This window comes from Prionailurus viverrinus, chromosome A1 (genome assembly GCF_022837055.1).
Source record: "Prionailurus viverrinus isolate Anna chromosome A1, UM_Priviv_1.0, whole genome shotgun sequence".
NCBI lineage: Eukaryota > Metazoa > Chordata > Mammalia > Carnivora > Felidae > Prionailurus > Prionailurus viverrinus.
In genome coordinates, this window is record NC_062561.1 from 40655292 (window position 1) to 40668476 (window position 13185).

A 13185-nucleotide genomic window follows, 5' to 3' on the forward strand; every position below is an offset into this window, starting at 1 on the left:
ACATGTAGGGCAGGGAGGGTCAGAGGAAGGACCTATGGACCAGTGCCTTTGAAGGTCATGGATGGGGTAGCTTGTGGAATGTGGGAAACATTCTGATTGGATAATTTTAGTATAACTGGATCAACATGGGAAGGAGGGGAGGGATAAAGTGGGGAATTCATGGTAAGGCTTATACTTTGAATACACATGTTGGGGATAGGTTCTCAGAAATGAGTAATGACTAGATAAAAGTTCAAAACAAGTAGGAGGGGTACAGGCACTTAGGGATCTATTGAGGCAACAAGTAACAGTTTTATCTTATGATAGACAGTCATTCACTGTAATCACAAGTTGTATAGACAAAAACATTTCTAAGGTATGGATATATGAGGAATAGACAACTAAGAGAAGGAAGTTTGAATATAACTAAACAAATATGAACCTCACTGAAGATATTTATTGCATAAGACAGTGTACTAGAAAATTACTGAAAAAAAAAGGCTCAGAGTCCATTAAATTTTATTCTGTTAATGAATGTAGAAATTACCATGGCTTACCATTCTGAGACTTGTACTTAGTATCATGTATATCATTCCTGATAAACATGATAATTTTTTAAAAATCCTGTAGACAAAGTCAAAACTTTATGAAAATTAAGGAAAGGGTAAGTGGAACAATGTATGCAACATTGGGTTCCATGTCTCTCCTCATATCTGCTGAAGGTACAGCTACCGGCTAATATACCCCTAATCCTAATTCCTGCTAACTACAGCCACCTTAACATAATAATGTAATTGGCCGGGTAACATACGTTTTTCTTTTTTTTTTTCTTCTTTTCTTTTTTTAGGGAGATTATAATTTGTTTTTCTTTTTTGTTTTAATTTTCCCATAAGCTTCACTTTGGTAAAAATACCTTAAACTGTATTTTTTACTGGAATTTTCTAGCTCCAAAGACTTAGAATCAGATGACTTATCATTTGATCACTACCTCCAAAGATATATTCTCTTATGAAACCTGGGCTTCCCTTTTCAATTCTTACCTATTTTCCTAGCTTTCTGGTTTCATTTTAAGCACACTTAATTTCCTTAGCTTTCTTTTCTTCCATTGCACATGCCGTGTTACTACCCTTCATACAGTGAATCTAACCATCTGTGTTCTCTGCCCCTGCCCCCAAACTCTTTGGACATATTGGAGAAAATTACATAACTGATCTGATTAACTCTAAATCATATTTCTTGATTCAAACTCCAAACTTGTGGGAACTTCAACACTACGCACCAGTTGTATCACTTACCCCAGCTTAGTCTTTTAGTGCAGTGCTTGCTGTGAAATGCTTTATCTTCATTTCCTCTAAACTAACCACCAACATTTCAACAGATAGTTTGCTTCATAATAAACATAGGAAAATAAAAGCACTCAGGACTGAGTTTTCTTAATACTTGTACTATGCCCTGGGTCACCTGCCTGAATATTCAATTCCCAATTATCCACCCTTCCCACTTCCTGTCTTTCATACAGATTTTCATTTCATCCATAAATCCCTTCAGTTCCCTCATGTTTACCTTATGGTTTTACTTTTCCTCATTATTAAACATCATAAAGGAATAGTCCATGCTAACAGCCAAGTATTTTCTAACTTTTGTTTCTTCTTTGGCCTATGAAAAACAGATTAAATTCTATTGACAGAATTCCTAAAAGTCATTGACAAAAAAAAAAGTCATTGATAATCTATTCTATCCAGTATTTTAAAAAAAATCTTTTTTAACGTTTATTTATTTTTGAGAGATAGAGTGACAGAGTATGAGTGAGGAAGGGGCAGAGAGAGAGGGAGACAGAATCCAAAGCAGGCTCCAGGCTCTGAGGTGTCAGCACAGAGTCTGACGTGGGGCTTGAACTTACAAACTGAGATCATGACCTGAGCCAAAGTAAGACACTTGACTAATTGAGCCACCCAGGCACCCCTACTCTAGCCATTACTAATTTGGTAGACTTGGATTTGATGTAGATAGAATTGTGATACTTTATTTTTCTTATAATTATTATAATAATTATGAGATTATATAAATAAATCGTAATAAATAAATAAAAGTAATAAATAAAAAATAAATGCGTATAATAATTTTAATTTAAACATCTTTATGCTAGTTTTTGAACCATATTGATTGTAATCTTATATCCTGAAACAACTAATCTTGATAGATTTTGTTTTCTTTATCTTATAAAAGAGAAAATGAGGTTAGAACCCTGTCCAACTGTATCCATAACCAGAGTTTCTTATATTACACTGTGTTACCCCTACTCTCTCTGTCCTCTGGTTGTTTCTTTATAACTTCTGAAACAAGAAGGCAGAGCACTGCCTCTTTAGACCTCATCTGGGAATGTGCACCTTCGGGTAATTTAAATTTTTCACTGCTCTGTGTTTGTCTATGAATGACCAAGAAGGGTCAGGGAGTATCAATTTTGGAGTAACAAGTAAATTTTAGCCAGTAAGCAAATTCACAAATACCAAAGTGAATAATGAGGAACTACTATATATCTTTTATCAGATATGTGTATAAGAATTTTTATGTGTATATAGTAATTTATATTTGCTCATTTTGGGTAGTAGAAAATTACACGTATATACATATTTGTGTGTTTGTGTGTGTGTGTGTGTGTGTGTGTGTAGAATATATGTAAGAGCATAGATTTATATATACATGAGTTTGTGTATATGTAGAAATATACTCATTTGGAAAATATATATTCCAGCAGAAATCACCAGGTCAGTCACTTTTTCAAAGTTCTTTCCAATATCCCTTTCTTTATAAATACCCTTTTCCTTCCATCTAACATGCCCTGTTTCTAAACTCGAGAGTTGCCACAAAAAATAGAGAAGTTTAATAATAAATATGGTTGGGCAGAGTTTACTGGGATGGAGTCATCCTCTTTTTTGTTCTGTGGCAGATTCTGCAAAACTATTGGGCCCACTGCTAATTGAACTCAGGGGTGTTAGTCTTCTGTGCCTAGGAATCAACATAAGCCTTTGGGGGCAATGGATTTGATTGTTCTGTGAGTTCTGCCTAATCTCTCATGGCTTTCATCCATAGAAGATCAAATAAAGAAGAATATTTCCCCACCTCTTCTGGAATCAGATTCACTCCATGAAAGTCTTCTGAGAGGCCAGAGTGATGGTCTATTTTATTTTTAGGTGAGGGCTCTTCTGAAGTCTGGCAAGCTACCCACAGATGCTTCTACCACTTGCAGTTTCTTCATGGGCCACAGAAAACATGTGGATTTTTGATGTACCAAACTTGTCAGTACATGCAGCTCAGTACTATATTTGACCTCTTTAATTCACTTTTTTCACTGTCCAGTTCTTTCATGAGATAAAAAATGAAATAAAACAAAAGCAACATGGCTGTGGGCTCTGCCTCTATGCAAATTCCCCAGAAAGGATAGGTGCCATTTTTGTGTTTCACATCTCTCCACATACTTAGTGCTCATGGAATTTAATGCATCTTTTCTCCTCATTATTGGCCAGTGCCCTAATTCAGACTCTTTACCATTTCATATAATCAATCCATTGAAATTATTTTCTAACAGACATGTCTGTCTCTGGTTTATTCAATTCATATTTCACAGTGCTGTCAGAGTTATGTTTCAAAATACACATTTAAAGTTGTAATGTGGTGATTTAAAAGTTTTTGTAATTATTGTAATCTCAATAAATCACACATATTTGAGTGCTTATAAAATGACAGCCCATGTTTTAAGTGTCACCGATGGGTTGTCTGTGAACATTCATTTTTATATGACATAATCTAAAATTTCTAGAATAGCAATAAACACACTTCAGCATGTTTTCCCATTTAAATTTTCTGCCCTACACTTTTTAATTTCCCACAAAATTACACTGCATCTACCTATAGTTATTTGCTCTTGTGAGAAGAATGTCATTCTCTTTGTATCATTCCTTTTTTAGTCTAAAACATTCTTTCCCACTTATTCTTATGAACTGTTTTTTCCCAAGGTATATTTGCAATACAACCTTCTCTCTGAAACTTTTCCCAATTTACTAGCCACCGCTAGTTGCCTTTTTTACTGATACAAACAGGACTTTGTGCATAAGGAAGAAATGTATTCTTGACTTACTGGTTAATGGAACGGATTCAGTTTTATCCTCATGTATCTACCTGCTTTACTTTCAATTTTGGTAACAACATGATAGCTGAAATGTGAATGTAGGACAGAGTACTTTGAGCGAAATTGGCAAAGAACATATCCTAGAACCAATTCAAGAACTCTTCAATCTCCTCTGCGAGATATGAGGGGGGTGGGAAGGATTTACAGAGGTTTTTGGAAATAAATACATGCTGAGAGTCTTAATTCTCCCCTCCAGAGTTGGTCAGAGACAAGCTGTGCTAGATATTAACCCTTCACAGCAAGTTTAGGGATTGTCACCTTCTTTCTCAGAGTGCTTGATATGTGTCCCCAAATTTAAGAGTGCTGTTGGTGACTGGTACATGCAATAGAAAGCTAAAATAATTGTGGCAGGAAAGTATTTGGAAGATAGAATAGAAAACTGAATTTGGGAAATAGCTGCACAAGCAATAGAGTCAATGAATTAGTGAATAAATTCTATCTAGTAAAAGGGAGGTTCAGGAACTGCCGGCTGCCAGTTTGGGGTCATTTTGGAACCAATACAAAAGGGCAGTTCTGAGGAAGGTGAAACTTACGTGAACAAGAAGCTGGAGTTGAACTACTATATTCCCCTAACCCAAAGAAGTGTTGGTAGGAAACATTTATTGTTACTATTATAGTTGGGGTTTGTTCAGAACCCCCAGTGTCTCTGAAGGCTTATTCAGCTGACTGACTACTGATGCAATTTTTTCAAGAAAGAGAAATGTAAGAGGGATGGAAGTGTTGCCTATAAGCCTTTCCATTTTCTGCTCTGAAAGATACCTAAAAGTATGTTTTTTTAAATTAATATGTGCAGTTCTCAACATTGCCAATTCAGCTTCTAAGTTTATTTAGTGGGCTTTAAAAAAGTATTATATTGGGGCTCCTGGGTGTCTCACTTGGTTAAGCGTCCGACTTGGGCTCAGGTCATGATCTCATGGTTCGTGAGTTCGAACCCCAAGTCAGGCTCAGTGCTGACAGCCAGGAGCCCGGAGCCTGCTTCAGATTCTTGTCTCCCTCTCTCTTTGTCCCTTCCTGGCTCAAGCTCTGTCTCTGTCTCTCTGTGTCTCTCTCAAAAATAAATAAACATTAAAAACATTTTTAAAAAAAGGAATACATTTAGCAAAAAGAATATCATAAAATAAATAAATAATTATTCTATCAAAATTTAACTGATGAACAACAAAGCCCAGTTTAAGTGTTCAGTTCTGAATTTTAAATGTATACACCCATGCAATGATTGCCATAATCAAGATAAAGACTGTTTACATCATTAAAAAAAAGATCTCTGTGCCCCTTCCCAGTCAATGCCCACTTAGCCCTACATCTAAGCAAATGCTGGTGATTTCTATCACTGTAGATTAGTCTTTTTCAGAGCTCTCATATTTTTTTCTCGTCCCATTTTTTTCTCCAACCAGGTTATATGTATCCCTACTTTTTTATTTTCTTCATAATTACATTTTTAAAAATGTATACTCAGCTTAAAAATGATTAAAATTGGTTCCTTCTTCTCAAACTCAGCACACTATACCTCCAATATAAATTTAAAGTATTTTTCCTCATTCTTTCTTTGTTCAACTTGCAAATTAGGTATAGCAATAATTTTATCAATAATATTAATTATTAATTATAATTATTTTATTTATATTATTAATTTAGTAACAGTAAACTATGTTTATAATATATTATAATTTAATATTTACATTATAATTTCATATTTCATTAGTGACAGATTTCCTAAATGTTTTCTATTCTACTCTATTCTATTCTGTTCTATTCTATTTCCATTCTTATTTGCATCACATTACATATTTCTGGGATTATTTCCTCCTGTCTAAATCATGTCCTTTATAATTTCCTTCAGGAGCCTTTGGATAAAAGCACTGTTCTTTGAAAATGTTTTTATTTTGTCATTTTTATTTATTTAAAAAAAATTTATAATTTTTTTTTTTATTTTGAGACAGAGAGAGAGAGAGAGAGAGAGAGAGAGAGAACAAGTGTGGAAGGGCAGAGAGAGAGGGTGAGACATACAGTCTGAAGCAGGCTCCAGGCTCTGAGCTGTCAGCACAGAGCCCTCCACGGGGCTTGAACTCAAGAACCACGAGATCATGACCTGAGCTGAAAAGTTGGACACTTAACTAATTGAGCCACCCAGGCATCCCTTCTGTCATATATGTAAAAGATAGTTTTGTGTGACATATGGTTCTTGGTTCATAGTTATTTTGTCAATTTTATACATTCTTTGGTCTTATAACTTCCATTGTTCACTGTTGGTCAATAAAGTTTCTGTTTTCTTTTTTTTTTTCTTTTTCTTTTTTTTTTTTTTTTTTTTTTAGGAAATCTATTCTTTGTTCTCTGAGTGCTTTTATAATCTCTGGTCTGAACTTTCATTTGAACTACACATATCTTTTAATTTTTCTGTCTCAATGTCATTGTCCTTCCTAAATATGATAATTAAAGTCTTTTATCAACTTGAAATGTTTAGTGATTTCTAGAAGTCCAGTTCAGTGTATATTAGATTTATTGCCTGCCCTTTGTGTCTCTTACAAATGCCTTTTTTGATTGGTCACTATTGCATTTTGAATAATTTTGTCAATTTTAAATGCTAGTTCATTAAAAAAATTCCTCTGTGTCTAAAGTAATGTGTTATCCATCATTTGAGTTATTAATTTCAATACTACATTTCCAGATCCTTCAATTCTTTTTTGAGACCTGCTGCTAAATTTTATAATACTTAATACCTATAAAAATGAAATTTTAAAGCATTATCTATTTTCCACTCCTTTTTATTTCTTTAAATAATATTTAAACATACTGTATTTGTATTGTATTGTTTCTGAACATGCCAGTATTAAAAACATGTATGCCATCTGATTATACTCTCTCCTGTCTTCCTTTCCTGTGAATTCTGTTTCTAATTTTTGTTTTAGAACTTATTTTATTCAAAATATTATCTGAGTTGAAGGTACATACAAAAGAAGATTCTCATTTGTTTCAGCCATGTAACTATAGATTACCAAAAATAAAATTTCAGTTTGAGGTTATTTAGACCATATTGGTAGTGGGAATTTAGGCTTCAAAAATGTAGACAGGCTGGCTTGTAATGATTTTCAGAGTTTTTGTTTTTGTTTTTCCTATGATTGAGTAACACGTTTGAAACTTACAAGGTTTTTCATGCCCAGGTCATTCTAATGATAGACCCAGTTGATTCCAGATTTATACTGAGGATTGATTCAAATTGCCCAACTTGGGTGAGCACTGGGTTTTGTCATTTTTCCCTGCACCTTGTCCATAAGAAATAGAATCTCAGTATCACCAGGGCTGGTGCATGCCTCTGGGGCCAACATTGGTTTAAATCTTTGTTTGCCTCCTTAGATTAATACTTCACTTCATATTTGGCCCTAAGGTTTTCTTGCTTTCTGGTTTTCTCAGTGTTTCAATAAAAAAGATTTTGTGATACATTTTACCACTACTTTTAGTTAGTTGGTGAAAGGTATACTCAGGGGACTTGATGCAAGATGGGTGCAGCAGCAATTCCTTGCACACACATGATAACTTGCAAAGAAAATCCCTGTAATTTTAAATATTACAACTCTCCAGTTTTTATAAAAGAACTCATGAAAAATACAATTTTTAATTGAATCTGTTTCTAGGCCCTATGGAATCTCATGAAAATTAGAAAAAAATAACTAAACAATTTAGAATGTTCCAGGCTTATAGATACACATGTGCAAGATATGACCTTCTTTAAATGAGTTTTTTAAAAAGTAGCCCTTCTTTGTGGATGTGACATCATATAATTTCACAAACAGACCTATTACTAAACCTTTTGGCTGGCCATCCTTGCACAGAACACAGTATATACACCTTGTACCTGTTGTTCACTCTTTGCACCCTCAAGTACAATCAAAGGATACTTGTATGTACATCATAGCTAATTTGGTAAAATCTTTAGATTTCCTAAAATATGTTATTAATTGATATTTATACAAAACATAATAATTTTTAACAGTGACACCTATTTATGATAATTTTTAAACTTAGATATCCTATTTTTAAGAAGAAATGCACACTTTTAGTGAATTACTGACCTTAACAAATAGTTCAGAGATTATCTTATGCTTAGTTACTTATATAGAAACACTGAAAACTAATTTAAGATATCATGGACATTTCAAAATATTTCATTCCCCTTAGGAAGACATGAGATAATTATACATTATATTTTTTATGGAGTTAGTATGTATTTTTGTTATGTTTTTTTTAAGTAATTAATTTATTTTTTAAATTACATCCAAGTTAGTTAGCATATAGTGCAACAATGATTTCAGGAGTAAATTCCTTAATGCCCCTTACCCATTTAGCCCATCCCCCCTCCCACAACCCCTCCAGCAACCCTCTATCTCTTCTCTAAGAGTCTTTTATGTTTTGTCCTCCTCCCTGTTTTTATATTATTTTTGCTTCCCTTCCCTTATGCTTATCTGTTTTGTATCTTAAATTCCTCATATGAGTTAAGTCATATGATTTTTGTCTTCCTCTGACTAATTTCACTTAGCATAATACCCTCTAGTTCCATCCACGTAGTTGCAAATGGCAAGATTTCATTTTTTTGATTGCTATGTAATACTCCATTGTGTGTATATGTATATACATACCACATCTTCTTTATCCATTCATCCATTGATGGACATTTGGGCTCTTTACATGCTTTGGCTATTGTCAATAGCGCTGCTATAATCATTGGGGTGCATGTGCCCCTTTGAAACAACACACATGTATCCCTTGGATAAATACCTAGTAGTGCAATTGCTGGGTCGTAGGGTAGTTCTATTTTTAATTTTTGAAGAACCTCCATAGTGTTCTCCAGAGTGGCTGCACCAGTTTGCATTACCACCAGCAGTGCAAGAGATCCTCTTTCTTTGCATCCTCACCAACATCTGTTGTTGTCTAGGTCGTAAATGTTAGCCATTCTGACTGGTGTGAGGTGGTATCTCATTGTGGTTTTGATTTGTATTTCCCTGATGATGAGTGATGTGGAGCATTTTTTCATGTGTCTCGCAGCCATCTGGATGTCTTCTTTGGAGAAGTGTCTATTCATGCCTTTTGCCCATTTCTTTACTGGATTATTTGTTTTTTGGGTGTTGAGTTTGATAAGTTCTTTATCGATTTTGGATACTTACCCTTTATCTGATATGTCATTGGCAAATATCTTCTCCTATTCTGTCAGTTGCCTTTTAGTTTTGCTGATTGTTTCCTTCGCTGTGCAGAACTTTTTATTTTGATGAGTTCCCAGTAGTTCATTTTTGCTTTTGTTTCCCTTGTCTCCGGAGACGTGTTGAGTAAGAAGTTGCTGCGGCCAAGATCAAAGAGGTTTTTGCCTGCTTTCTCCTCTAAGATTTTGATGGCTTCTTGTCTTACATTGAGGTCTTTCATCCATTTTGAGTTTATATTTGTGTATGGTGTAAGAAAAGGTCCAGGTTCATTTTTCTGCATGTCATTGTCTAGTTCTCCCAGCACCATTTGTTGAAAAGACTGTCTTTATTCCATTGGATATTCTTTCCTGCTTTGTCAAAGATTAGTTTGCCATATGTTTGTAGGTTCTCTATTCTGTTCCATTGACCTGAGTGTTTTTGTGCCAGTACCATATTGTCTTGATGATTACAGCTTTGTAATACATCTTGGAAGTCCAGGATTGTGATGCCTCCAGCTTTGGTTTTCTTTTTCAAGATTGTTTTGGCTATTTGGGGTCTTTTCTGGTTCCATACATATCTTAGGATTGTTTGTTCTAGCTCTGTGAAGAATGCTGGTGTTATTTTGATAGGGATTGCTGTGATACCTTATCATATTATACCTATCATCATATTATATCTATTTAGTATAATTATTATAGCGTAACATGTAACAGTTGTGTCACCTAGAGAGATTTTATAAATTCTGTGGACCTTAGATTTTCTATCCATAAAGTAAAGTTCTAATTATGCCTCATATTGTGATTTTGAGAACTAAGTGTTAAGTATTGAATTTAAATGATCTATGATAATGTGGTACATAGAACTTAAAATTTTATTTTTCCATTTTTCATTTTTATTTATGTTGCCACCTTTCATTACAGTGGAGGAAAAAAAAGGATTTTTAAATGTGCATTGATTCTCATACATTTCTTCAAACATGGGCTACATTTTTAGGGACAGCATAAAATAATTTACCTTAGCCATTGGGAATTGAGCCTAGGAGCATACTATCTCCCTCCTAAGAGCTGTTCTATTTTATATGCAAAAACTATATGACCTGGGGCCAAAATGAACTTTTTGGCATATAGCCTCTTGGATATAGCTAGTGCTGGAAAAAGCAGCAACGACAGGTTTTTGGAGTGAGAAGGTACAACAGAGTCGGTCTCCCAAGCCCATTAAAAAAAAAAAAAAAAAAAAGGAAGTTAATGCAAGGGAAGAATCAAGTTCTATGTTAGAAGCAAAATTGTATTGAATAGTTGAAATTGTTAACTTTGGAAGATAGGATTAACTAAGTTCGTTCTTACTGATCTTTGAGTTGTAAGCGTTGCTGAGGATTAAAAGCTTCTGTCATTTTATATGAAATTAACTCAAGAGACTTATGAAAATTCTTTAGTCTTTTTAAAAGAGCTACAAGTGTTTTTGAGATGCCTAGGTCGTGATCTTGCATTTGTGGGACTGAGCCCCATGACAGGCTCTGAGTGTGAAGCCTGCTTAAGATACACTCTTTCTCTGTCTGCCCCTTGCCTGCTCGCTCTCTCTCTCTCTCTCTCTCTCTCTCTCTCTCTCTCAAAATAAATAAATAAATAAGTTTTAAAGAATTATTTAAAAATACGTTTTTATAGTTTCTCTAGACTTGATTTTAGAAAATTAATGTGCATATGTGTTAAGTGTAAATATAAATTCTTTGATTCTCAGTACTAGGAAAATGTTTATTTTACTAGACAGAAAAATAATTCTGATTATTGATTGAATCAAAATAATTCATTTTTTTAAGTTTGTGTATTTGGAAAGAGAGGGAGAGCATGAGTGAGGGAGGGGCAGAGAGAGAGAGAGAGGGAGAGAGAAAATTCCAAGTAGGCTCTGTGCTGACTGCACAGAGATGTGGAGCTCTATCCCACCAGCCATGAGATCATGACCTGACCCAAAACCAAGAGTTGGCCACTTATCCAACTGAACTACCAGGCACCCCAACATTTGCTAATTCTTTACTATAACATTTATAATGTTGCTTCATATGTTATTCTAATTTATAACTGATTGGTTGTGACTGAATATAATCCTTAGAGTTTTGATCCAGTAATCTAATTGTAAACAAATGTCAGAAGTAAATTTCAGGAAAATCTAAAAATAATTTTACACTGGTGGGAAAAAAAAGTTAAACATTTTTTCATGGGGACTGCAGGAGGAACAGCCTTGCCAGTGAAAAACTATATATATACATGCACACACACACACACACACACACACATTCAACTTTATTAATAAAATAACACATGTAACTTTAATAGCAATGTGAAATACATACATAATTTAACTTTAGTAGTAATAGATTCAATATTCAACAATATTTAATGATGATTATTGTTCAAACCTTCACCATATTTTACTGTAAAGAAACTATACAATTTACCTCTCCTTTCCACTCTTGCTTCAGATTTAGACTGTTACCAATTTCCCCAAAGGAGAAATTGCTGGAATTGTTGTTTTATATATTTCTTCTCTTTTCTCCTTTTTCCTTTCCTTCCTTCCTTTTATTTTCATATTTTAGTAATTTGCCTCAAGTTAAATTCATAAACATATTATTTAAGTGCTGGGAAATACTAATAGTAGTCATTATCTTTCTTAGATAATCATTGTATTGTTTAACATAAGATATCTTAAAGGAATATAAAACCTTGTATGACAATTGGGCTTACAGGACCATGGAGTCAGGTAATGTAGTCCTATCCAACATCTTTTCCTTTTTTTTAAGTTTATTTATTTTTGAAAGAGAGAGAGAGAGACAGACAGACATAGAGTTGAGTGGGGGAGGAGAAGAGAGAGAGGGAGACACAGAATCTGAAGCAGGCTCCAGGCTCTGAGCTGTCAGCACAGAGCCCAATGCTCCTCTTGAAGCCATGAGCTGAACCGTGAGATCATGACCTGAGCTGAAGTTGGATGCTCACAACTGACTGAGCCACCCAGGTGCCCAAGTAATATCCAACATCTTGATGTCATCTAAATTTATTACAAACCAGGCGATACCCTACCATTTTAAGATAACAGATACCTTACCAGATATAACAATCCCTCGTACCACTGACCTAATCATAATTTCAATTACAAATAGATATTTATATCATTTTATATACAGCCTAAGGTATAATATTTCTAGGAAAGAAATGATATTGCCTAGAATTCAAGAAAGTGAATATTTATATATTAAGCTTGTTGTTAATCATAATACATTGTTAGGCACTATGGACTTTAGAGATATTTAATGGTTAATATTTTTAGAAAATTTGTTTTGTGTACTTAGAACTTCCTCCCAAAGGCTTTTAGCTTTTCAAAAATGGTTTCAGATTTAGAATACATATCTTTGGGGGCACTTGGGTGACTCAGTCGGTTGAGTGGCCGACTTCAGCTCAGGTCATGATCTCATGGTTCATGGGTTCCAGCCCTGCGTTGGATTCTGTGCTGACAGCTTGGAGCCAGGAGCTTGCTTTCGATTTTGTGTCTCCCTCTCTCTGCCCTCCCCCACTCAAAAATAAATAAAACATTTAAAAAAATGAGAATACATATCTGTGTCTAACGTAGGGGGCCTTATCTTTACAATCTTCATTGTGTAACAAATTATTAATTTCGTCAACTCATCCTCATTAGTCTTTATGTGTTGAGATACTTGAAAAAGTTAATAAGCAGTTTTCTAAATCTGCTCCACTGTTTTCTGTACCACAGCTAATCATCACATTTCACCATAATTTGTGGTTATGATATGGTTATTTCATCATAAGTTGTCAGGTCTCAGATATAATTATTGTTAAATTTCATAAT